Source organism: Leptosomus discolor, chromosome 3, assembly GCF_034619465.1.
Source record: "Leptosomus discolor isolate bLepDis1 chromosome 3, bLepDis1.hap2, whole genome shotgun sequence".
NCBI classification, from domain to species: Eukaryota; Metazoa; Chordata; class Aves; order Leptosomiformes; family Leptosomidae; genus Leptosomus; species Leptosomus discolor.
This window is the reverse complement of record NC_141393.1, coordinates 68,304,859-68,328,606: the sequence shown is the minus strand read 5'-3', so window position 1 is coordinate 68,328,606 and position 23,748 is coordinate 68,304,859.

The window sequence follows — 23,748 nt, the reverse complement described above, 5'->3', positions numbered from 1 at the left end:
AAAGGTTGCAAGCCACTGTTTGACGTGAATAGAAAGTTAAGCCCATTTTGCTTAGAAACAAACCACCACCGCAATACTACTGAAATCAAGTCAGCTGCAGAGGCAGGCAGCTATAAGAAAAAAAAGGGAAAATAATCATTGTGCATCCTATGGCAATTTCCAGTTTTGAGAGAAACTGAAAAACCGTAGGCCTACAAAACATTTGATTGCCTGCTTGTCCACTTACGCCATTTGAAAACAAATAGCCTCCATCTCTTCTAGCTATCTGTGATAGCAAAGCCCCTTAGTTTAGCACAGGAACAGAAGGGGGGGGGGGGGTGTCAGGAATAAGACCTGTGCAAAGGCACCTTTCACCAGTGTAGGGTGTTCTCAAGTAAATAAACATACCCACAGAATCTCACCAGGCCAGTAACTACTATTAAACACTCAGGGACAACTTTCTTCAAACTATTGTGAATCACCACCACTCATCTTGGTTTAAAATATATCTACAGAATTGCTTTTCCAGCATCTGCTGCCAGGAAAGAAACATGCCAAACCCTCCTGATGTCAAGTAAACAGCATCTCTTTGCCCACCCTCTAAAGCACATCCCTGTCTACTGCAAGGCAACGCACTCTTGGTGCTCTGAACGAAACGCTATACGGTGTCGATACCCTGAACACCCCTCCCACCCCCGCGCCCGTCTATTCTGACCCAGCCCGGGGTCGTATTGCCCCTACGCCTGGCCCCGCTCCACGGGAAGGTGCCCCAGCCCCGCCAGGGACGGGCTGACTGGATAGCGGTATCTCACAGCTACAGCCACCGCGCCACCCTCCTCCGCCCTGGCCTCCCCCAAGCCCCATCGCGGCGCGGAGCCCGGTGACCCACGCGGGAACACGGCTCTGCCCATCCACACGCACACACACAACCGCCCCCCTCGCCTGGGCTTGGAGCTACTCCCCCGAGCCCTCTCCAGACAGCAAAGGGGCAGCTTCCCCCAAGTCCAGGCCACAACCTGCTCTCCGGCCCCTCACGCAGGTAGCGGGGGGGTGGCACAAACGGCTGGAGGCGCGCTCCGGGCTCGCTCCACAGCCGCGCATCCCTCCATCTTGCGGCAAGGCCAGGGGGCCGCGGGCAGCGCCGTCGCCCTACACATGCACGCACGGACGGGGGAGAGGGCGCTGCCGAGCCGCCAGCCCGGCCCGGCCCGGCCCGGTCCGCGGGGGACGGCGCCCCGTTCCGCGGCGCCCGTGTGAGGAGGCGGGCGACAGGTGGGCGGCGGAGCGCGCGGCCCCGCGAGGAGCCGGCCGGCGGCGGCGGGGCGGCGGGTGGGGGCCGGGACCCTCCCCGGATCTGGGAGGGGACGGCGCGCCTCCAATCCCCGGCCGGCAGCCCTTCGGGGCCCGGCGTGCGAGCCGGGGTGAAGCCTCCGTTCTCTCCTCCTCCGAGGAGCCGGACAATAAGCAGCCCCGCCGCGGCTCCCCGCGGAGGCGGGCGCCGGCCGCGCGGCTCCCTCCTCCTCCTCCTCCTCCTCCTCCTCCTTCCCGCGACAGCCCGGCTCACCTGCGAGAGGAGGGGATGGATGAGCGGGGGCGGGCGAGGACGGGGAAGCCGCTCCGGCGGCTGAGGGGCTGCCGGGTCCCCTCCGCCCGCGGTCGCTCAGCGCCTCTCACCGCCTGCGGGCCGCGCTGGCGCGGGGAGCCGGCAGCGCCGCCACGCGCACACTCTCACGCGCACGCACGCACACACTCACTCACTCACACACACACATACACGCGCGCGCGGGGGGTGGGGGTGCGGGGGGCGCCGGCCGCCACCCGCGCATGCGCCGAGGCCCCTTGGCCCGCCTCCTCCAGTGTGGCGGAGCGCCAGCGCCGGGCGCGGACTGCGCAAGCGTCGCCTGAACGGTGGGGTGGGCCGGGCCGGGCGCGCGCCTCCCCCTTCCCCCTTCCCCCTCCCCCTCCCCCGCCCAACGGCGCCCTGCCGTCCGACGGGCCGCGCGCCGCGGAGGGGGGCCGTGCCCCACGCCCGCGCGGGTTGCCGTGGCGACGAGGGGGCGCGCGGGGCGGGCTCGCTCTGAGGAGTGCCCCTCCCGCCCCTCGGCCCGCCGCCAGGGGGCGGTGCTGCCTCCGCAGCGGGAGGCGGCCCCGCGCCCTCACCCCTCGCGGGGCCTCTCGGGTGCGGGCGGCCCCGCCCTCCCCCCCGCCGGCGGCGGTCCCAGCGCGGGCTGCGGCGGCACCCGAACGCCCCCACCGCCGGCGGAAAGGAGGGGGCGATGGGAGCCGAGGAAAGAGGATCAGCTCTGCGGGAGGCGCCGCTCCCCTTCTTAGGAAAGACAGCGAAGGGGACTGGCTCAAAAAAACCCCGCAACCCGCACGCGGCTCAGAAATCCGTCCATTTCGGAGGAGCGCGGGGGAAGGACTTCCTAGATCTTTCTCTGCCCCCACAGTCGCTGGGCAGTGACCAGCTGACGAGAGGGGAGCGAGGCCTGCGAGGGGGTTACCTCAGTTCAGGAGCGAAAGCGCTCAGAAACCCACCGGGTTTTGCAAGAATTGCCGTAAAGTCGCCCGAGTTGGCAGTGCTGCTGTCATGGAGACAGGACTTGACATCGCCCGCTTTCCACTTACACCTCCCGCCAGGGAGGCACCAGCCCGAGTGAGTTGTTGGAATAATTAATAGCTGGCATTTATACATACTCGGAGCGCTTTGCAAACGCTACCTGGCCTCGTTAACTTGTGAGCTGCCTTGCTTCCGTCCTGTCCTGTCCTGGAGCTGCGGTAGTTACTGCTTCCTTCACATCCTTGGGAGCTGGACGCAGTCAATTTTTGGTGTACTGGGTAACTCGTTGCTGCCATCCAGTACACAGACACCTGCTATGTATTTTTAATGGGGTATATAGCCACCTGCTATGCGTAGTGCCAGTTGCAGACTGGTGAGAGTATAGGTACCAGGATCCAGAGCATATTTGAGAGGCCCAGATTAAACAAGGGCAGCAGGCTGGAAAGATGGTACTAGCTTTTAGAATCGTGACAGGGAAACAAGGCAGGAAGGATTTGAGAAACTGTAGCCACAAGTTTGACAGTAAAGCAGAAAGGTGTTCCCTTTAGGTACAGTGCCATTTTCACAATTTTAATAAAGCTTTGTGCCTAGAAATAGAACATTCTTTCCTTCTTTTTTTGTTTTTTTACCATGGTAATCTGGCATAGTGTCAGGCTCATTCTGAACCAGGATAAATGAAAGGAAAATAAAATGCCAAATCCTATCCTTCTACAAGGTTGTAAGCAGGTGAGTCAGTCAATAAAAAGAATGTTTCACCAGATTTGTAACCACACAACTTTTAACACAGAAATAAAATACTATAGGAAGAAAGGAGGGGGGGGGAGTAAAGACACCTCAGAAGGAGGAAGCAAAGGTAAATTTTTTGTAAGTTATTCTCCTTCATTGAAGCAGGAGACAAACTATCTCATAAAACAAGCTTCTCAGCATCAGTTAAGTTGTGGACATAGGGGTTAGGTGACAAATTTTGGAAGACATTTTACAATTCTCTCATTAAATATTTCCAGAAAATCTACATAGTGGGTTGTGAGGAAGAAGCAATGTCATGGACCAAAAACTAAGAGAGATGAAACAGGAGAATGCATAGTCATTCATAATCATGGTGAAAAGCCAAGAGTAAGGTGTTTTTAAGGTTGTTTCATAAATGCCCTTAAAAATAATCTGGAAAAAGGTCTGTACAGAAGGCGGCAACATTTGTAGAGGATACAAAATTACTAACAATTGTGGGGCAGATTGTGAAGATACTCTGAGAGACTGTGTAGGAAGGCAATATAGTGACATTCAATATTGATAAATAGTCGTCAGTACAACACAATACATACTGGAGGAGGGAAATCTAGTTATACATTGTAGCGGGATCTAAACCAAAGGTACTAGTTTAAGAAATACGCAGGCATCCTAGGCAGTAGTTCAGTAGAAATCTCTCCTCAGTGTATGAACAGTTGTGCATGCAACAAGATACAAAATGGAGAAAACCAGAAAATGTTTGCTGTCTTGCCATCATTTCACATCAAAAAGAGTTTTAAAGAATGAGGACGAAGGAGAGTATACATTAGACTGTGAAACTGAAACACCCGATTCCACTTAAGGGATGAAATGCCACACTTTTGCAGTAGACCCCTGTGTTTAGTTGCTTTTCCCTTTTCTGAAATATTTTCCAAGACACCACCTCCCAATATTCAGTTGTCCACTCTGTACACATAGCTGATGTTCCTTATTATTTTATAGGTACAGGTTTTCCCCATACTAAATATGCCATTTAAAATTTGTTATTAGTTGAATATTGCAGCTGTGCTGTTAAATATTCAGATCACAGGAAGCATCAAAAAGAGAGGAAATGACTAGATGAAAATATGTGGCAAAACAGTTGGTTATAATGAAGAAAGCTGCTGTCAAAAGCAACAGGAAACTGCTGTCCCTTGTGACTGGCAGACGGCGAGGGAATGGGTGCAGAGGGCCAAACCTGAACTAACATGGTTACATGGATCATTCCAAATGAACGTGGCTGAAGATCTTACAGCCCACAGGACATCACACTTGCCATCACCACTTTCACCTGAGAGAACAAGTGTATAAATGGTATTTGCCTAGCCATCCTGCAGAGAACTAGTCTTCTGAATAATTATTTACTGTGGATCTCTGAAGTTATTTTTCAGACATACTTATCCCAGATTTTATTAGCAACGATTATTTGTATAATCCACTGCCCAACAAAGAAGCTACACTTCTCGGCAAGAGCATAACTACCTTCACCCTACATAGAAACCCCTCAAACCATATAGGATATAACATTTCCTCTTGAAAGCAACAGCTTGCATCTTCAACATTATCTACCAGCTGAGAGGATGGAAATTATCCGTATACAGATCAGAAACATTTTTCCATTAGGCAACATAAAACGTGTATGCTTCCATACGCAAACTGCAGTCGGTTTGCAGGAGCAGCTGTAATGAAATGTTGAGAGTGCAATCTGAAGCACTTGCTATTGTAAAGTCGAAGTCTATAAAAATGCCAGCAGGATACAGTCACTGTTTATTATACTTCCATTAACAGAAGAGAGCATAAGCATTTTAGATTAAAAAATGTATAATGTGGGTTACTTTAATGCAATCAGCTTTGCTTACATAGATCACAATACAAATTATTCTAAAAATTTTAAGGAAAAAAGAGAACTAGTATTTGATTATGACTGAACATAGCATGCTGCATACAAAGCTTGGGGATTAAAACTATACATTAATATAAAATCAAATTAATTTTGTTGCCTTTCAGCCAAGCTTCCTGAGTTCTGCAGAAAAGATACTTCTTAATCTTGTTTTGGTAACTAATGATTTGACAGAGTATAGCTTACATTTTGGCACCTAGTTAGCACTTCATTAATTACTAATTGCTTGGCACTAAGTGAAGTTCTTCTAACATTGCCTGAATCTAGAAACAGTTACTATCATAAAAAAGGTCATTAGTTAAAATCAGTTTGATATGAGATGTCCCAACCAGATAACTGCTAAAGCATACAGTTCCCTAAGGAATGAGAATATAGTAGAAAGTATCTTATTTATATAACTTGTAAGTGCTATTTTCTATTCTTGCTCTTTGACGAAGTTATTCTGTGCGTCTAGCTGCACTTAATTCACACAGTATATCTGGGTGAGACACTAAAGGAATGTAAAATATTGCTAAATTTACTTGTCAGTTTATGAGAATAAAATTGTATAATTTTTTGTTGCAACTGTGTAATCATATCTCAAGACTGCACCACAGTGCTGAAGCACAGTTGTGGTACCCGGCACCTTAATTTTGTTATTTCCTGATTTTGGACTTACACAGGTCTGACTTTATAAATGCAGTGCTTTACATTGTGCAATTAATATCCGGGTTCTAGTAAGTTAAGTAGTCTGTGACATTTACACCTACATTTTTTCCTACTTTTTTGACCTGTGGTTTTCTGTGGAGTCCTTGCCTTTGTTATAGGTAAAACAGGAGTCAGAACCAGATAAATATAACATTGCTGTAACTATCACAGTCTTCCTCCTCCCTTTTGGAGGATGTTTATGATTAATACATAATACACACATACTATCTTCTACCCTTTAATAAGGAGGATGAGCTTCCTGCTTCAATCATAACAAAATGGAATTTTCAGTTGGTTCAGTTAAACTTGAAACTAAACATAAAAAATATTCTAATGGATAAAAATGGCTATATCAGTGAAATCTGGTTCAAATAAATGCTAGACATCCTACGTGTTTATAGTGTTTACAGTTGGAGGAAGAGAATGTTACCAAGAATGCTGCACTGAAGAGCAGGTGTGTGCTTCACAGCTGCTCTGATTCAGTCTGTTCAACTGATGGTCTAGTATTTGCTCCTAAAGGTATTGTGATTAATGCTAGAACATCTCCTTGGGTGTACACATCTACTTATTTCTCAGTTCCAGCAATAATGAAGGGACGAGTTGGAATTGTAACAGCATAATAGCAGTCTGAACTGGTTCTGGGTTTTTCTTAATATTTTTACCATCACAATTTTTTTTAAAGCATTCAAGCAGCTTCTGAATTCACCCAAACTTATCTATAAATATATGTATATGTATAAACAAAGTGTGTGTGTATATATATATATGCATATACACACACATGCACTTTACGAGGACTTCCTCTTTCCATCTGCAAAGCCTTGTTTTCCCAAGGTCAACAAAAGTCCTTCCACATGTCTCGGCAGCGAGGAAGCTGCACACAGATAACACGTTATGTCCTCACTGTCTCTCATGCAACCTACGGATTTTCCCACAGGAAGAGAATACTGTTCTTTACTGTGTTGCCTTCCTACACTCCAGATGTACGAAAGTCAGAAACATGCCTTGTGTTAGAGCCCTAAGAGGAGCCGTTTGCGACAGAGACAATGCTGATAGTGCCGAGGAGGGAGCCAGAGGCAAAGAACGGATTGGCGGCACAGAGGCTGAATACAGATGCCCTTCTTTTTCTGCTTTCCTAGTACCCCTGTACATCACAGGAGGCAGTACATCATTACAGACAGTACTTGTAAACTGCTTAATAGAAAGCAAACACCATTTTTTATGTTGTATAAATATCTATCTGCACATTTTCCATCAAGAATGGAGGTGCTGGGATGCCTACATGATTTGTGCACAGTATGGAAGTAGCACAAACATGATGATTTACAACAGGTTTTAATGACCATCTGAAGGGGAAAGATCCCAAATATGGACAACAGCAACTGTTAATTGAAACTAGTAATATTTCATCTATGTAAACAAAGTAATGATCACATCTGCCACAAGACTTCAAGAGATTTATCTTCCAGGCTCCCTAATATGGTTACATCTGTCCCCTGCTTAAATCCTATGTTCTTGCCATCTGCTCCAACACATTTTTTTCAACCTCAAGCAGTGATTAAACAGCTATTTGGAGAAGAAAAAAAAATTTTTTTCAATTTTTGAGCAAGATGTTTAACAACTGGGAAAAAGTTAAAAAAGCAGAACCACGCTGCCCTTGGCTCTCTGTTGTTTCTGTGATATGAAATGTTATTAGTGAGATGCTCAGCTTAAGTTTCCAGGAATCTTTACATTTGACTATACAACAGGGACCATTGCACCCACAGATTCAATGTAGTTTCATTATAGAGTGTAATAAATTGGGAGCAGATTAAGTTAATACCATTCAGTTATTCAGTCAAATTGTCATTAAGAGGTAACATCACATGGGCAGATCAGGAAGAGTCCTGCTTTAAAAAGGAGGAAACTTCCTAGAATTCTTCAGTCGCGCCGTGGGAAGCCTAGCCAGTTGTACTCCTTTGAGTCATGCTGTGTACTTACCTCTCCATGTCCAGACATGGAGGAGGGCGAAGGACAGAGCCATAGCTCGCTCTCTTTTCTGTATGAGGACAGCCAAAGAAGAGCTCTTTGGCAGATCCTGTGCTCCTGCCTTCTGAGCAAGACTACAGCCTGCCTGGTCCCCACGTGGATCACGTTAATTAGGGAAGCACTTTACTCTGCATCCATCATCCACTGTAGCCACAGAACAGTCAGTCACAATCCATCTCCTAGTGCTTATTGGGAGCCTTGAAATCCATGAGAGGTATTAGAGATTGTCCCTTCTTTAGGAGTTTCATAAAAAAAAAAAATATTTTTTTTTTTAGACTGTTTCTTCCTCCTACGTAGAAGAAGTGTGGATTTCACATTGTCGTTCCCCTGAGCTTCATAGGAAGCAACTGGACTCTGTGCCTCTGCTTTTTAGTCTTTGCTCTTTTGGCTCGTTTACTATGCTTCTGCTGTCCCCTGCAATTGTAACTGCTACTGCTACTGCTTGAAAAGACGGGAAAATAGAATTTTTTGCACTCATTGTAAAACACTGTGAAGTATTTTCAGAAATAATGCAGAACAAAGCAAATCTACAATGTCTTTTTTATCCACAGCTAATAATCCTTGTCTGAAAATCTAAGAATGTAATGTCTACTGGTATAACTAGGTGCTGCTCCATTGAAGGCCTTGCCATCCCTTACTGAAGGACTTCGCTGTGAAGGATGTGAATAGTCAGACAGTTCAGCTTTAGATTTAATAATAGCATTGCTTAAATTACTAAAATAGATAAAATACACTGTTTTATAGCCAGTATTTTCAGAATCAGTTATATAAATGTCTTGGGAACATTTTTGGTTTAAGCAGAGCAGCAAGCTGTCATCTGTTGTGGCCTATATGTCTTGCTATGTAAGTTTTATCTGCTGGTAATCTCTTTGGTATCATGCTACTGCATGTACAGTGGCTTGTCAGGAGCTGGAGTTAGATGGAATACTCTGATCTTATGCTCCATACCTGCTTAAAGGAAAATTAGGAAGCCAAGGTATAATATAGTTTCAGTTACTCATTTTCAAGTGAACTAAAAGGTAGAGATAATGTCTCAGGTACTCCATGTTTTCCAGGTACTGCATTTTTTTTCTGTGTATCTCAAGCATTATCAGGACAATTGAGCAGTTACAGAGACAGGACACCTAGAAAATGCTGAATGGTAGGACTTAACAAACACTGTTCAAGATCATCTCATCAAAAGAAAAAGACACAACATCATTTAGAAAAACATCTACATAAGGTTTCAATATTCTCTACTAGAACTGTGAAACCCATGTATGAAATTAATCCAGGTTTCTAGATCCAAATTCTGTCTTAAGCTGTGAAAGTTTTCATACCAATGTAAATATTATGGAGAATGTAGAGACTTTTTAAAATTTCATTTTAAACAGAAAAGGTAATAATTAAATTTTCACAGCCTTATAATATCCATGCTGAAAAATCACTGTAGCTTTCATCAATATAGCTTCTCTTAAATGAAAAAAGAAAAAACAGAAAAAAAAAATTAAAGTAAATGAGAAGTCAGTCTGTATGGAGGCAAGGTCTGTTTCTTGAGAAAAATCATCTGACACAGAGCACTTGGACCAGAAGGTGTAGTGTTTATAAATGTGTCTCAGCTGCAGACAGCTCCTGAACTTCTGAAATTTTGAAGAGATTTTTACTGTAAACTCTGGAATGATTTCAAAGCACACTCAGCAAGCAAGTTCCAAAAATACGATGGGTGTATTTTAGCCAGTGTTCACCTAATCTTTTATTGCAGTCTTCTTGATTCTGTGGCCAAAACTGACATCCATAAGCTAATTTTCATTTGTGTATCATCCTTTCCCACTGATATGCTTGGGAAGTTGTCATTTAAAGATTGAACTCTGAGTCTTACAAATCTAAACCGGATGCTTGCTACATAAGTGAGAGGATGAAATCTCTTGTTTCCAGTTTTCTTTTATTTTTCAAAAGAGGAGCCACATCTCATGAGGACAAGAAACCCAGTCACAGAAACGTCACTTTTTTTTTTTAATAGTTGGCATTTAAGAGCCACTACTCGTTACAATGTTTCTTGTCATAAGTAACAGTCCCCATTCTCGCAGCACGATAATTTACAAGATAAGGTTCAAATCTCCCTTTCAGGAAGAAGGCTGCCAGAATTGAATGCACGTTATACTTGGCATTCCCAAATTGTTATTTGTGAATAAATTTGTGAACCATGGATAGCATTTGGATAGCAATTAGCCAATGGGGCTAGAAATAGCTGGGTAAAGAGGTGAGGTTTGGGACTGTCCATGCAGGTCAAGGCATGTTGTTGAGGACAAAAAGAGGTGCCAGAAAACAGTGCAAGATCTAAGACAGGGATACTACTTTGCTGTGTCTATAACAACAGGGGAATAAAGGCGAAGGAATGGGAGATGCCTTTACCTGCACAGAAACTACTGCAGTTGCTCACACCAGGACAGTCATGACTTCTGCATACTATCCAAGCAAACTGAATTTGGGAATCTCTGTCTAAATCAACAGCAACTCAGGTGGGTTTAATGGAGATAAGAGAAATACGATGAAATGCAGAATTGGTGGTGGGAGCGGATTTTAGAAGATGGACTTGAACTCAAGCAATTTTCTCAATTATGGGCATATACCAATAAAAGTGGAAGAGGATACTAGCATTATATAACTCAACAAAGCGTAAAGAAAACACAGAAAGTATTATAGTATTTTCAGCAATAGATCCTTAGCTTAAATACTATTTTGTATTTTGGCTTCTGGCTTAAAAAATATATAACGATAAAAAGATTAGGAAGAAGAACATAAAGAACCACAAGAGAAGACTGTAAATCAAGAGAAACTAGAAATAGTGTGTTTAAGTGCTTTGATCTACAGATGAGAATCAGAGACAAATTTCTTATCTGCATTATCATCATCATCCAGTGAAACCATCAGGCCAATGCACTCATAGATACAGACACATACAGACAGTGACAGTTTCTACTCCAAAGATCAAAAAGCGCACAGTGTTTGCAACAGCACCCAATGTTGCAGATCTCCTGTAGCAGCATAGTGGGCTTGCTGAGGGAAGAGGGGGCACCAAGGCCTTCAGCCAGAATTTGCTCTCCAGCCGGGCACACCATCAGATTTCCCTCAGTCAGGGCCATGTTCTCCTGACTCCGGCTTTGCTCCGCTCTCTGCAGGTCAGCATGGGCGCACAGCTCCCGGCACGACCTCTGCTTCCGTGGCAGCATCCCAGCTTGACTGAGGCTGAGACCAGCAGCTGGTGAAGACTTCTGTCCCACCTCGTGGGAAGACAGGGGCCAGGCAGTGTGAGTCCTAAGGAAACTTCTCTACATCTTTACACGGCAGGGAGGCTTAGCTGAAGCTGGGAAGCAAATGAAACACATCTTACACCCTGTCACTTAGTATGAGAATGAGAAAACACCTTGTCAAATGAAGAGACAATAGAAGTTTGCATAACTCTCTTCAGATGCATATTAATGCAATGTACTACTTTGGCTCTAGAACTTGGTGCTAGAGAACAAATAGTTCAGCAAATGAAACAAATAGCTCAGAAGATTTTTTTAAGGATTGGACGTGTGTAATAACACGACAGGGAGAACAACCGCAAGCATTAGTGTTGGTGATGCTTCACAGCAAAAACTGATCACTGACTGGAGAAATTTCCTGTATTTTACATGAAGTTCAGGTACATTATGCCTTCTGCTGTAGCATTTAATATACGCTGCTGTTGGAGGTAGAGAAGATCCTCAAGACTAATAGTCCTTGGTTCTATTATTTGGGGTTTTTATTACCAGTTATTTATAATATGTTATTAAAAAGTCAGGCTGTACCAATTTCGTTTCGAGGCAGAGGGCACAAGCATGTGCATATGTGAAATCTATGTCACAGTTATTTGGAAAAAAAAACATTAAGAAAGGATGTCAAGGAACAGGTCTTCTGTTTCTCCCTTGTATCCTCCAATCCCATTTGAGTTAAAAGTGCTTATGGTTTGGATTCATACAGGTAGGAAACACCTTTCAAGACTTTTCCATTTCAATTTAATCAATTTATTCTGTTGGTTTCTTCCTATTAAATAACTAGAGACAGGTATTTAAACAAATTGCTACACAATGAGCCATGAGAAAAGGCAGCAGGTTGGATGGATGCTTATAAGGCAGGAAGTTTGAAGTACACTGACAAGATGTGACCCAGTTTACAGCTCTTACCTGTCGAAAGCAGCAGAACAGAATGAGGGCAATTAAACTTACTAGCTGGTCTACTGACCTGTAAGAATGAAGGGAGTAAAAATGCCAGCGTGCGATAAAGCAAGCAACACTTGCAAAACAGTAACAGTGCATGTAATAGCTCAAGAAACATCCTTGGGAAGAAAAAATATTAACTTTATACTTCTGGCTTTGTTAGGAAAAATATAAAGGGAGAGAATCACCAGCAGCTGCATGGCATAGAGCTAGCTTTTCAGGAAAATACACAGGGACAGATCTTGTCTCCTATTTCTTCACATGTTTTCTGCTCTTCAGGCCCATGGAAATACGCCAGGAAAAATTAATTGGCAGAGGACTGTATTATCTCTTCTGCATAGTTCCCATGTAGTGTCTCAGAGAAAGACCATGCAGCCAGAGAGCTGGCTGGAAAAGCTGCCTGCCTGGGGAAAACTGTCCTTGACTCCCACAGATCCCAGAGAATATGCCAGATTTCAGTGGGACATCTCTTTCTTGTTGATCTGAGACGATCTGAAGAATTCTGTCGCTGAGATGTCCTTCTATAGATGAAAAGCAGGGGTTGATTTGGGTGTCAGGGTTTTTTTACATACTGTGGAAGTTTTGGGCAGAAAGATGAATGCTGATGTAATGACGGCTTTCTTAGAGGTACTGATGGGTCACTGATTGAATGCTAGGTCATTAAGTCTGCAGCTGCCTCAAAACATTGTAGAAGAGGATTTGATCTTGGACAAAGGAAATAGGGACAGTACAAAGTCTTGGCTCGCTCCCACACAACCCACCCCCTCCCCTACCTTTCATTTTAGGAGTTTCCAGGCTCTCGGTACCCAGAGAGGAGGAATGATGTCTTTAAAAGTAGCTGATGCCCCGCTTTAATGTATTATGAACATAAGGCTACGATCCAGCCTGCTGATTTAAAGAACTCTCAAACAAACAACTTTCATTTCAATTTCCCATTAAGAAATGCACATCCTTCTCCTCCTTGTCCAGTGGAAAATCCCATGAAGTAGGAAAAAAAACCATTCTGGAGTTCACATTGATAAATTACTTAAAGTGCCTCTCCAGTTGGGGTCTGTGAGGCATGTGGAAGGGTCATGGCCTTCGTGTCCTCAGCCCCTCTGGTCCTCAGGGGAATTCTGCATCACTTCCATTAAGCGTCATTGGAGGCCTCTCCCCTCCTCCACCATTTCCTGCTCCCTTTGCTGTCTCTACCACTCCTGCAGCAGAGCTCACCGAGACACTGTTCTGCCTTAGTTCCCTCCCTTATGGCCGTGCTCTAATCCCCCCTCCTGCACACGTCCACGCAAAGAGGGGAGAAACTATAGACATGGAAGAAATGCTTCACTGAGCAGCAGCATCTGCTATCCAGATTATGCCTGGCAATTAACAGGTGCAAAAGAATCATGCTAAAGAGTATTGCTGTTTTCCTCCTCATTCTTTGCAACATCAGCAGAGCTCCCAAATTCAACCCTGAATTTGCAACGCAATATTTTTGGGGGGGAGTCTTAGAATTGGGAGACAGCTTGCAATCACCTTTCCTCTCCATTTACACTATCAAGGTATTTTTAACTATTATTTTTATTCCCTTGTCTATTCTGTTTGGTCAAAAGAAAAACCAACCCTGGAACTTACTGAAGAGCAAGGGAAGTTAGGAAAAAAAAAAGTCATTGAAATCGAATGAGATTTGAGAGACTAACTTTTTGAAAAAGCTGTGCTCCTATCTACTTACACTTAAGCTTTTTTTTTTTTTTCATCCTAAGAAAGCACGTAAAAAAACGTACCATTTGTCAGGTGCTTGTGATCGTGGGCTGTCAGCTCTGCCTAGCAACTCACTCACACTGTGTAGGGATATCCTGGTGTTACAGACACTGTCACGTCTCGTTGCCTAATACTTGCCTTGATGCCGTCTCAGTTGCTAACAGCATGTTACCCTGGGGTCCTCACTTGGGAAACACCAAGCTGCCGTTCTGTGTCACCTGGCCCACTGAGCTCACCTAATGACACCAAGAGGAAAAGCAATATAATGGTTTATCTAGGTAGCAGATTTACTGTACTACAGAAGTCACAATATATTTACACAGAATTTTATGTTAAGTAGAAACTCTGCATTGGTGTTGCATGAACACCAGGCTCCTTGAAATGTCAATAGGCATTTAAAAACTTATTTCTCAAATCCCATGAGTGATTCCCTGTGAAAGAAAGCCATAGTCTTTAAACTAGGAGAAGAAAACCAAGCATGTACATTAAACCCTTTTGCGTTACCCACGCAGCAGCGGCTTGGTAGTGTGATTTGGTGATTAAATGTGTGTAACATTTAGACTCAAAAGCTCCTGGGTAGGAAATCTGAGGTTCCAGCCTCATCAGTGACAGCAAGTCACAGAGGGGAACTGGGGCCTCAAATGACTGTCAGATGCTATTGATTGTCATCTTGCAGGTCATGGCTTTCCCCTCCCAGGGCATTCTGTTCTCCAGAACCTCTGTTGTAATACAGTGGAGTAGGAGGAACAAAACCGAGGATCAGAATCTTATATTATTAAAAACCTTTAAGAACACATAAGAAAACCTTGACTTGAACTCAGTCAGTAACAGCCAGATCTCAGAGGTCATAAGAATGCCAATTTTGCAGATGAAAGTCTTTGAAAACCCACTGTGCTGTTTTCAACACAGCTGTGTTAGGGCCTTTTATTCCCTGAATACAAGCATCTCAGATTTGTAACTGTGACAAACAGCTAATGCTTTTTCACTTAGGTCAAGACTTTTGAACCACAAGCTTTAATATCATGCTGAAGAGATGACTTTAGTAAAAAGCGGACTAGTGAAATAGAGGTCTTCTCTTAACTGCCTTTTTCATCAAACATAAAAATCAATAAATTACTCTAAGCTTATGGATTTTATGTACGTATACAACTTGGAATTGTCGCCGTGCGTGTACATTTTTAATTGACTACATGTTTCTACACAACTGTGTGGGACACATACAAAAATACAGAATCTTTCGAAAATGCAAGTCTTAAAGCAGACCATACCTAGGGATGGTATTGCATACAAAATACAGAAAACAAAATCTCCAGTTAAATGAGTCTGATGGAAAAAAGCATGACAGAGAGTTAAAAGTGATATATGGCTGTGGAGGCAGAGTCCTGACACACAGGAGGTGAGTCCGTTCAGAGCCAAAGAGCCTAGCTATCCCTGAAACCTCTCTGCTGTTCGCCTCGGTTACAAGCACAGTGGTTTTGCTGTTATGGCACGACTGGCTCCACACACATTCTAAACAAAACAGGCAAACTGTTAGTTAATGCCCGCAGAGTTCTATTACAGCACCCTCAGATGTGATCAATAACTTTTCATCAATAAACAAATTAAAACTCTTCCGAAAGAACACATGAAATCATTCTCAGTGATTTTTCTGCTAGTTTGTGCATTGAGAACAGTGTCAGTAGTGATCAGGACATAAAGTATCTCTGACCCAAGAGACAAATCTTGCACATCAGAGCAGAAGACTGTCTGAAGTAAGTTCCTCCATTGTAGCTAACATACTGTATACTGCAATGGCACATGGAAAGCTAGATAATGTTTTAGGAAGTTAAAATCTATAGAATCGTAATTAGAAGGAAACTTCCACCCCATTAATTCTTTTGGAATTACTCAAATATGTGCGTAAATTCTTATTTATTTTCTCAATAAGCTGTCTTTAATACAATTATTCTGATGATTCTATGAATGCCATGTGCACAAATGGATTTTCCATGGGAAAATTATGTTGTTGATAATTATAACTTTTGTATTAATCAATACAGTAAAACAAGTTAGTCAGTGAAGGTGGTTTAACCTAATCCATTTCACTTAAGTTTGTAACAAGGCAAGTGTGTGCATATCTTAGCTGAGGCTATGGTAACAGTTTAAAGAAAATACCAACAGGACCCTTGTGAGTATAACTCTGGAAATCAATACCCTAATTCTGTTAGAAAGTGTATATAAATAGTTTCTAATCATAAAATAAAGCCAGATATAATAAGAATTTTAATTTTCAAATGAAGAAACTTGCAATGATGCTATTTTTATCGGCATGACCCTTCATTTGCCTCAGGAAGGTTTCACCAAGAACCAAACCGTTGTCAGAAGTGCATACCTTACAGCCTTTGAGGCTTGTAAACTCTAACTTCTGCATCACTTTCCTGAAGCCTACTTATCCCAGAGTACCTTGAAAGCATTTGAAAGTATGCAGAAAGTTATTACAAGGTGTGATTCTTACACTTAACTACATACTAAATGTAGTAGTGCATGTTTTACAGTCTTTGGAGTGTGCTGCATTTAATACTTCAGTTACTTACCTTTTTTTTATTGCAATACTTGTAGTTCTGGATGTTTCTCTCAGCACGTTATAAGTGCATTCACATAGATGGCAGCTGTGTGGTATGTATTGTGGCACTTCTGGAAGACACATGTGGACATACACATCACCATTTGCAGTTCACTCTGTAAGCCATCACCTACACATTATTTTTTATCAGTTTCATTTTCAACTAGGGATTCAGTGGTACCAATAAAGGAGGCAGACATGCTTGAAACACTCAAATAAAGGCTGAAGAATTATCCATGAAAATGTGTAACATTTGCCAGAAAATACGTACAGACAGTACTCGGACTCCAAACAACAAAACTGTCTCACAGATCATTCATCATTGTGCTGACCCAATTAATTTTCCAATGCCATAGAAGTTGATAGTTTTTGACCTTGTTGGTTAAAGAGGCCGCCAAGGTTGGTATGTCTCAAATCTGACCCAGTGGTTGCATTTCAGTGCACAGCCCATCATGCTGTCCCTTTGGTCTCCCTCCCCTCTCCACTCAGAGGACCAGGCTGCGCATTGAGGAAGAATTTTCCGCCTCAGAACCCTTTGGCATCACAGCGCCTTGCTGCTGAGCAAAATCAGAGCAGAGCAAAGCCCGGTGGCAGCTCAGCGTGCTTGTCTAGACACCCCAGGCTCATCACCCAGACTCTGCCGTGCTGCCCACTCTATCCCCACGGAGAACAGAGAGGCCTCTCAGCGATTACTTGATTCCTTGTGTCCCAGACAGCAGATGGGACCCAAGGAGCAAATTAAAGCTGTTTTAGCTGCAGTGGCCCCGGGGGATCTGCAGAATGCAGCAGTGCTCCAGCCATGCCCTTTTCACTGCCTGCCCTTTCCTGCCTCAGAGGAGGAATGAGGGTAATTCCCAGCTGTCTACACAGCTGCACCCTTTCCAGGGCTCTCCTGACACCTGGGAAATCCTTCTACAGCCAAACAGCTTTAGAACTGCTTGGCTTTGTCCTGTAATACTGGAGGGTCTCAGGGCAGGATTACCCCTGCTGAGCTCTACTTCCCACATGTCATCTTTGCATGGGGCTGGCTGCTAGCCTGGCTGGAGTGGAAGTGGAGAACACCTACACCTGCTGACAAAGAATCCCGGCTGGGGTGTCTGCTGTGGTCTGGACAGCAGTGCGACTCTGCTTGTGACTGGCAGAGGAATGACAGCCCAGGCCTGCGCTAAAATGCTGTGCTAGTGTGTAAGAGATCAGACAAAGCTTTATTCCTGAGCACAGGCTAATGTGTAAATACCAAGCTTCAGAGGCAAGTCTGGGCTTAAATGCAGGCCCAGACCTGTGCTTGGCAGAGTGTTAACCCAGCTATGTGACTTCAGCAGTGTCACGATGTGGCCATTAAGACTACAAAAATCCCTGTAAAAAGAAAGGGTTCTTACTTTAGTGTTACCAAAAGAAAGAGGCAGTACATGTCTTGGACGGCTTTTGCAGCTTTTGTTTTGCGAAGCTCTAAAATTTCCAAGGATTTCCACAAAACAGTGTCAGGAAAGAGGAAGACGAATATTCTCAAGCCATGCAGCAGTAAGGAACACGTACTCCTTGCAGTTTTACCAGGTAAGCTCACAATCGAAGTCTAGTGCCCTCGCCCACTGATTGCTAATGGTTCCAAGTTGGAAGGAATTTCCTACTGATTTTATCTTCCAAACTCAGAGTCCTCATATTGGTTACTATGCTTCATCTAGCTCAGGTTTCAGAGATAAATGGCTCTTCAAGATTTCCCAAGATCCATTCAGTTCTTGAAGAACCCACACAATCAGGACCACACCATGTTTAACTTAGAGGGAAGGGTACAGGGTGGATTTTATGCTATGTGGGTCACTCCTGTGAGTTTTCCAGTTTGGTTAAGCCAGATTTCAATGATCGTTTGCTTATTATAGAGAGAAGTGCAATCATAGTAACAAAAAGTTCCTTTATCTAATTTCTCCTGCATTTTAAAATCAAAATAAAAGCTTCACCATGTCAAGATTCAAATAGCTGCAATCTATAAAACCAGAAAATTGTCAAAGCGTCTCTAAGCCTGATCCAGAAGTGGTCTTCCCTGGAGTTTTGTCCATGACCACTTGGCTTAAAATCCTGACAGGTGGTGGATCTGATGGCTTCTGACAGTGGATAATCTCTGACTCTTAGAAGCACAAGGATTTCTTAACTGCATAAATGTTTGGGTTTTTTTTTTTGGTTTTTTTTTTTTTTTTAAAATAAGCTAGAGATGTTTTAAACAAAAGTTAGATGAAACAAAGCAATGAAGAAGGAAATACAGAATCATAACACAGCAAGATTAGGCCTTCAGATGATCTTAAAGCTGCATGGTAATATAAGAGCTTTAACCCGGCTGTATCATATTAGCTCCTTTTTAACTCTGCTGTGCAACTGCCACTACAAATAGCCTTACAGGATGTGCTGATGCTCAGGGAACAAACTGGATTTTTGATTTGCAAAAAAGGATATTTGTTTGGCTAGTTCTGTGTTTGCCAGAAATCTTCGAATCACCCTAATCTGGACCCCCTGCTTACAGGAGATAACAATAATTTCAGATAAAAGTTGCATAACCCAAAAAAGTCTGTGTTTGTATAGCAGAACTATCAGTCCACTAATGTGCAGTGAAAATAACAATTTGTCTTCATTTTTGCTGGATTTTTTACATTTTAAAGCACGTGGACAGAGCGTGCTTGTTTATCCAACCCGAGGTGACGCCAGCGGTCACCTCCTCAATGTAGGAGGTCTGAACTGCTGGCTGCACGCCTTTCGTGCGGCAGAGAGAAGTCTGACACCAGAAAAACATCACAGGAGAGACGAGAGAGGAATTTGGTAAGACCGATCGTTGAGAAGTAACGATACTTTAAGATGGATAATACCTCAGTCCAGTTTTCTTGGTTAGAGAAGTTATTGTGCAATTTTTAAAGCATATATTTTGTTCCTCATACATTTGTATCTTACAACTACTCACTTTTTTCACCTTTCATAATAAGAAGGGTTAAAGTTGCCAGGGATGTCTGAAGTGCCACGGACAGTGCCACACTTCCTGTTGACTCAAATCCTGCCACGTAGAGACTGGAGGACAAACCCTTACGGGGACCGCAAGCTGGACACGGCTAAGAACAGAGCACATTCAGCTGCAGCAATTCCACACAGAAGCATTTAACAAGAACTGTGAGAACTACAGTGTTTCTGGTCAAAAATACGTACCAGTGTATGAAGGCAGAATGTAAAGGTAGCTACACAGAGGGGAAAAGTTTTATTTGCAATGGAAGTAAAAAAAATAAAAAGGCATAACACATGGAAAGGGATCAGTACAAGGGGTTCGGTGTCACGCCTGTCAAAAGCAAGCAATTGCAGTAATGCATTGCACTCACTACAAATTGGAAAGGAATTTAAGACCAAAGCAAATGCATGAACATACAGACAGAAAAATGCTGTCTTTATGGTACATAGCATGTTCTTCTGGGGTATGCTAAAATGTTTACAAAGTAGAAGAGTAAAAAAACCCCAACCCTCTATAACCATGTAAACAAATGAACAGGAATGAACTGAAATACAGCTACTGTAATGGAGTGCAGAGTAATTATTTCAAGGGTATAAAAATACTACCGGGGGGCCTATTTTAAAAGAAAAGCAGCCCTAATACTCTTTCAAATACGAGCATGTGGCAAGCTGCACTCCTAAGAGCAGATGTACCTCCACAGGATTTGAAACAGCAGAACAAAAGGTCCCATATGTGCTCAGGTTAAAAAGCACTCCTCAGATAAAAATGATCAAATTGGTACACAAACCTGCCCACAGAAGATAATCCTAAGGAATTTGATTAAGCGCTTAAGAGTCTGTAATGCATTCAGGAGGTAATACACTACATTATTACAGGTACCAGTGTATTTATGTACCATGTAAACCCTCTTGGCACTGAAAGTTAACCTAAGGAGTTATGCTAAAATGAGACTTTAATGAGACAATATTGATATTGACTGGATGAATTAACTCTTTGGTTCCTGAAATAAAACATATTAAAATGCTCATAGTTCCACTGCAATAAAACCAGCCAGTACTGACTGTTCCTTCATGGGGCCAATTGAGAATATTGATACTTCTAGATAGAGAGTCATTCCGGTACATCCTGCAGGATAGGGAAGCTGTAAGAGTTGCACTCACAACTCACTTTCTAGAAGCATAAAAAAAGGCATCTCAGAATCATTAACTGCGTACAATTGTACTGAAATAACGGCATGGTTTAAAAACATAAAAACAACCCTAGGATCTCTATCAGTGTAAACACACACATGTTGGGAACCATCCAGCAGGACTCCTGCCCACCAGCATTTATGTAAAACTGAGGTTTCTATAATGTAGAAGAACACTTCCTACTGTTGAGAAGAGTCAAGGCTGTAAAAGCACATATCAGCTGTGAAATACAGGAGCTTCTAATGGCTTATACTTCTCCATAGGAAAATCCAAAAGCTGCAGGAAAAGATTTTTTTTTAGAAACGTGACTCAATACTATTATATCTTTCCAGAACACAAAGTGATATGATAAACTCAAATATGAAATATAAAATGACTCAAGCTTTATCAGAGCCTCAGAAAAATAACTCCTGATGCACTTATGGATTTCCCTGTTTTAGATGATGAGGTAGGGGGAAAAAAACCCCTCATGATGTGCTCCTTTACCCCAGGAAAAATGTCCCCTCCCCTACAAGGGAAAGACGATAGGAGTTGGCCTACCTTCTTCACTCTGTCTGTCTCCATTTGCATTTGAGGTTTCTAGTTACGGCACTGTGCCGTCCTCTTTTTATTTAAAGAACAAAAACTTACTACACTGGTACCATTCCCAACACCAGCCTTTGTTTGGCTAAATATTCACCCTGCATGCACCTAAATACGCACAAACTTCACGTTGCTGGGATGCTTTGGGATTAAAAAAATGTGACCCATCACCACCTGATGTCCATAAAAACTAACCCAACTGTTCAGAAGTTGAGTTGACTGTGTCCTGTAAGGTGCTGCCAACTGCTTTTCCAGAGATGGACACGCTGCTCTTGTAGAGATGAATGCAGAGCGAGGAAGGCCCACGGCTTCTATTTTGGTAGTAAGTGGTTTGGTAACATGTGGTTTGACGGCTTATTTTTCAGACCACAACAGCCCTGCTGGCCACAAAGCTTGAAAAGTTGCAAAGGTCCTTGAGCTACCCAGGAAAAAAAATGTCACGTAAGGCAGAGCACTTGGCTGCTGTATACATATTGTACTGCTATATACTGAAAAGTAATTGAGCAGTTTGATATAAGAACATAGGCATTTAGTTTTAAAAGCGGTCCTCTCTGGGCTAGAATTGTAATGACATCTGTTTACAAATATAAGTTTTGCTCTTTAACGCTATTACTGTCGAGAGATGCCAAACATACACGTCCTATGTCACAACTCTTCAGCTTAGCTTCAGATTTTAAATAGTATTCTTAAATATAAACAATAATAATTGTGCTCCATCAAAAGCAATTTTAAAGACCCATGAGCCACATTGCCAGCCTGAAAGGAGATGGGGGAATTAAAAACTGAAAGAGGGAAATACTCCAGTAATAAAAGCTACAGCAGAGTGCAGCACTCCGACTCTTTAGAGCTGCATGCCTCATAGCCTGTTCAACTGCATATCAGCACAAACTCTGTGGCGCTAACACACCCTTGCTGTCTCACAGAGCACAAGTGTGTGAGTACGTGTCTCATATATTTTCTTTTTCTTCAGTACTGAAAGCACAGAAAAATAAATGTGGAGAAACAGTGGTTTAGGATGCTGGCTCTGGAAAATTACTATCAAAAACTAAACAAGTCCATGCCAGAACACAGCCCTCTGGTACAACAATGCCTCTCAGCCAAAAGGGAAAGATAAGGATGACCCTTCAAATCCCCACAGATAGACCCCAGCACAGGTACTCACTGACCACTTGACACTCCTGCGGAGTGCTTGTGGAAAGCGTCAGTGTTCTGTCAGGCCTCGCGCCATCATGTGTAATAAAGCCCATCTCCTATGAGTACCTACTTGTGTTGCACAGCTAGGCAGAAAAAGCATTTTCTTCTTGCTAAAAATACTTCCTTCCCCTCTCTAAAATGACAAAAGTGTAACTTCGCCTGACCTATTTTTCATCCTTATTCGTTCTGTGGAAATCTTGCAAAATTGACACCTAATTTCCAGGTGCTGTTGCTTAGCTTCCTAAATTATTAACAAGTGTAATAATTATCCCTTTTCATCATCACATGGGACAGGGAATAGATGCAGATTACAATCATATCACCATCCTCATATCTGAGCATGTTTACAGCAGCAGAAGATCCCTCTACAAATTTCAAGCAAGAAGGTGTATTAGACACGCTTTTTATGTCGTGGTCTAAAGACATATTATGCTGGTCTGCTCCAATTATATCAGCAGTGGCCCAGGGTAGAGCACGAAAGGTACAGGGGAAATACGGACCAAAATCGGGGATGTGTGACTTGTTTACTGTATTCAAGAGGTGGTGCCAGGTGGAGCCACAAGCCTTCAGTGCTCGGGGTGCACTGTGTGTGCTGGTTCTGACACGGGCTTACAAAGAAGAGAAGAATGAGAGGAGCAGAGAGGAGGTGAGACTGGTAATGGGGTGTGTCAGGGAACTTCTGAATAACAGGAAAAACTTCAGACATCTTGAAAATGTTCAGAATGACTTCAAAAGTGAAAACGAGCGGTATTTCCGTGCCACAGGATCTGCACCAGCAGAGCTGTGTCAGCAGGGCTTCCTATTAGCAACGTGGCCAACAGGAACGGCTTTTCTGCCAAATTAGCTGTCCCTTCTCCAAGGCCAATGGCAGACATCCTCATCTAGCCCTTCTGGCTGAGTTGACTGAAAATGTTCTGCTTTACAGCTGTCCGTCAGCATCTGCCAGCTGGGAATTACCACCCCGCAGCTGGGCCCACAAAAGAAATCCTGTGAGCATTTTCTCGTGCTTTGGACAAAGCTGGATGAGTTAACACTAACAACTTTCACTAGCGCTTTAAATCACTCCATGGACCTTGCCTGAAGTGGGCTAGGGCACAACCTCTTCTGCCCACACATAAAGGGGGCTGCAGCCTCCAGAAGAGCAGTAACAAGCCGCAAGAGGAGAATAAGGTCTTCCACAGTCACAGCTGTTTGCAAGGGCCTGAACAGCGTAAATCCAGGTAACAAAAGCACATGCTGGTCATGAGTGATACAGCTACACCTACAACCTCTGCTGGCACAGCTACATCAGCAGACCTTCCTAGTGCTAGAGCTTGAGGCCACAGCC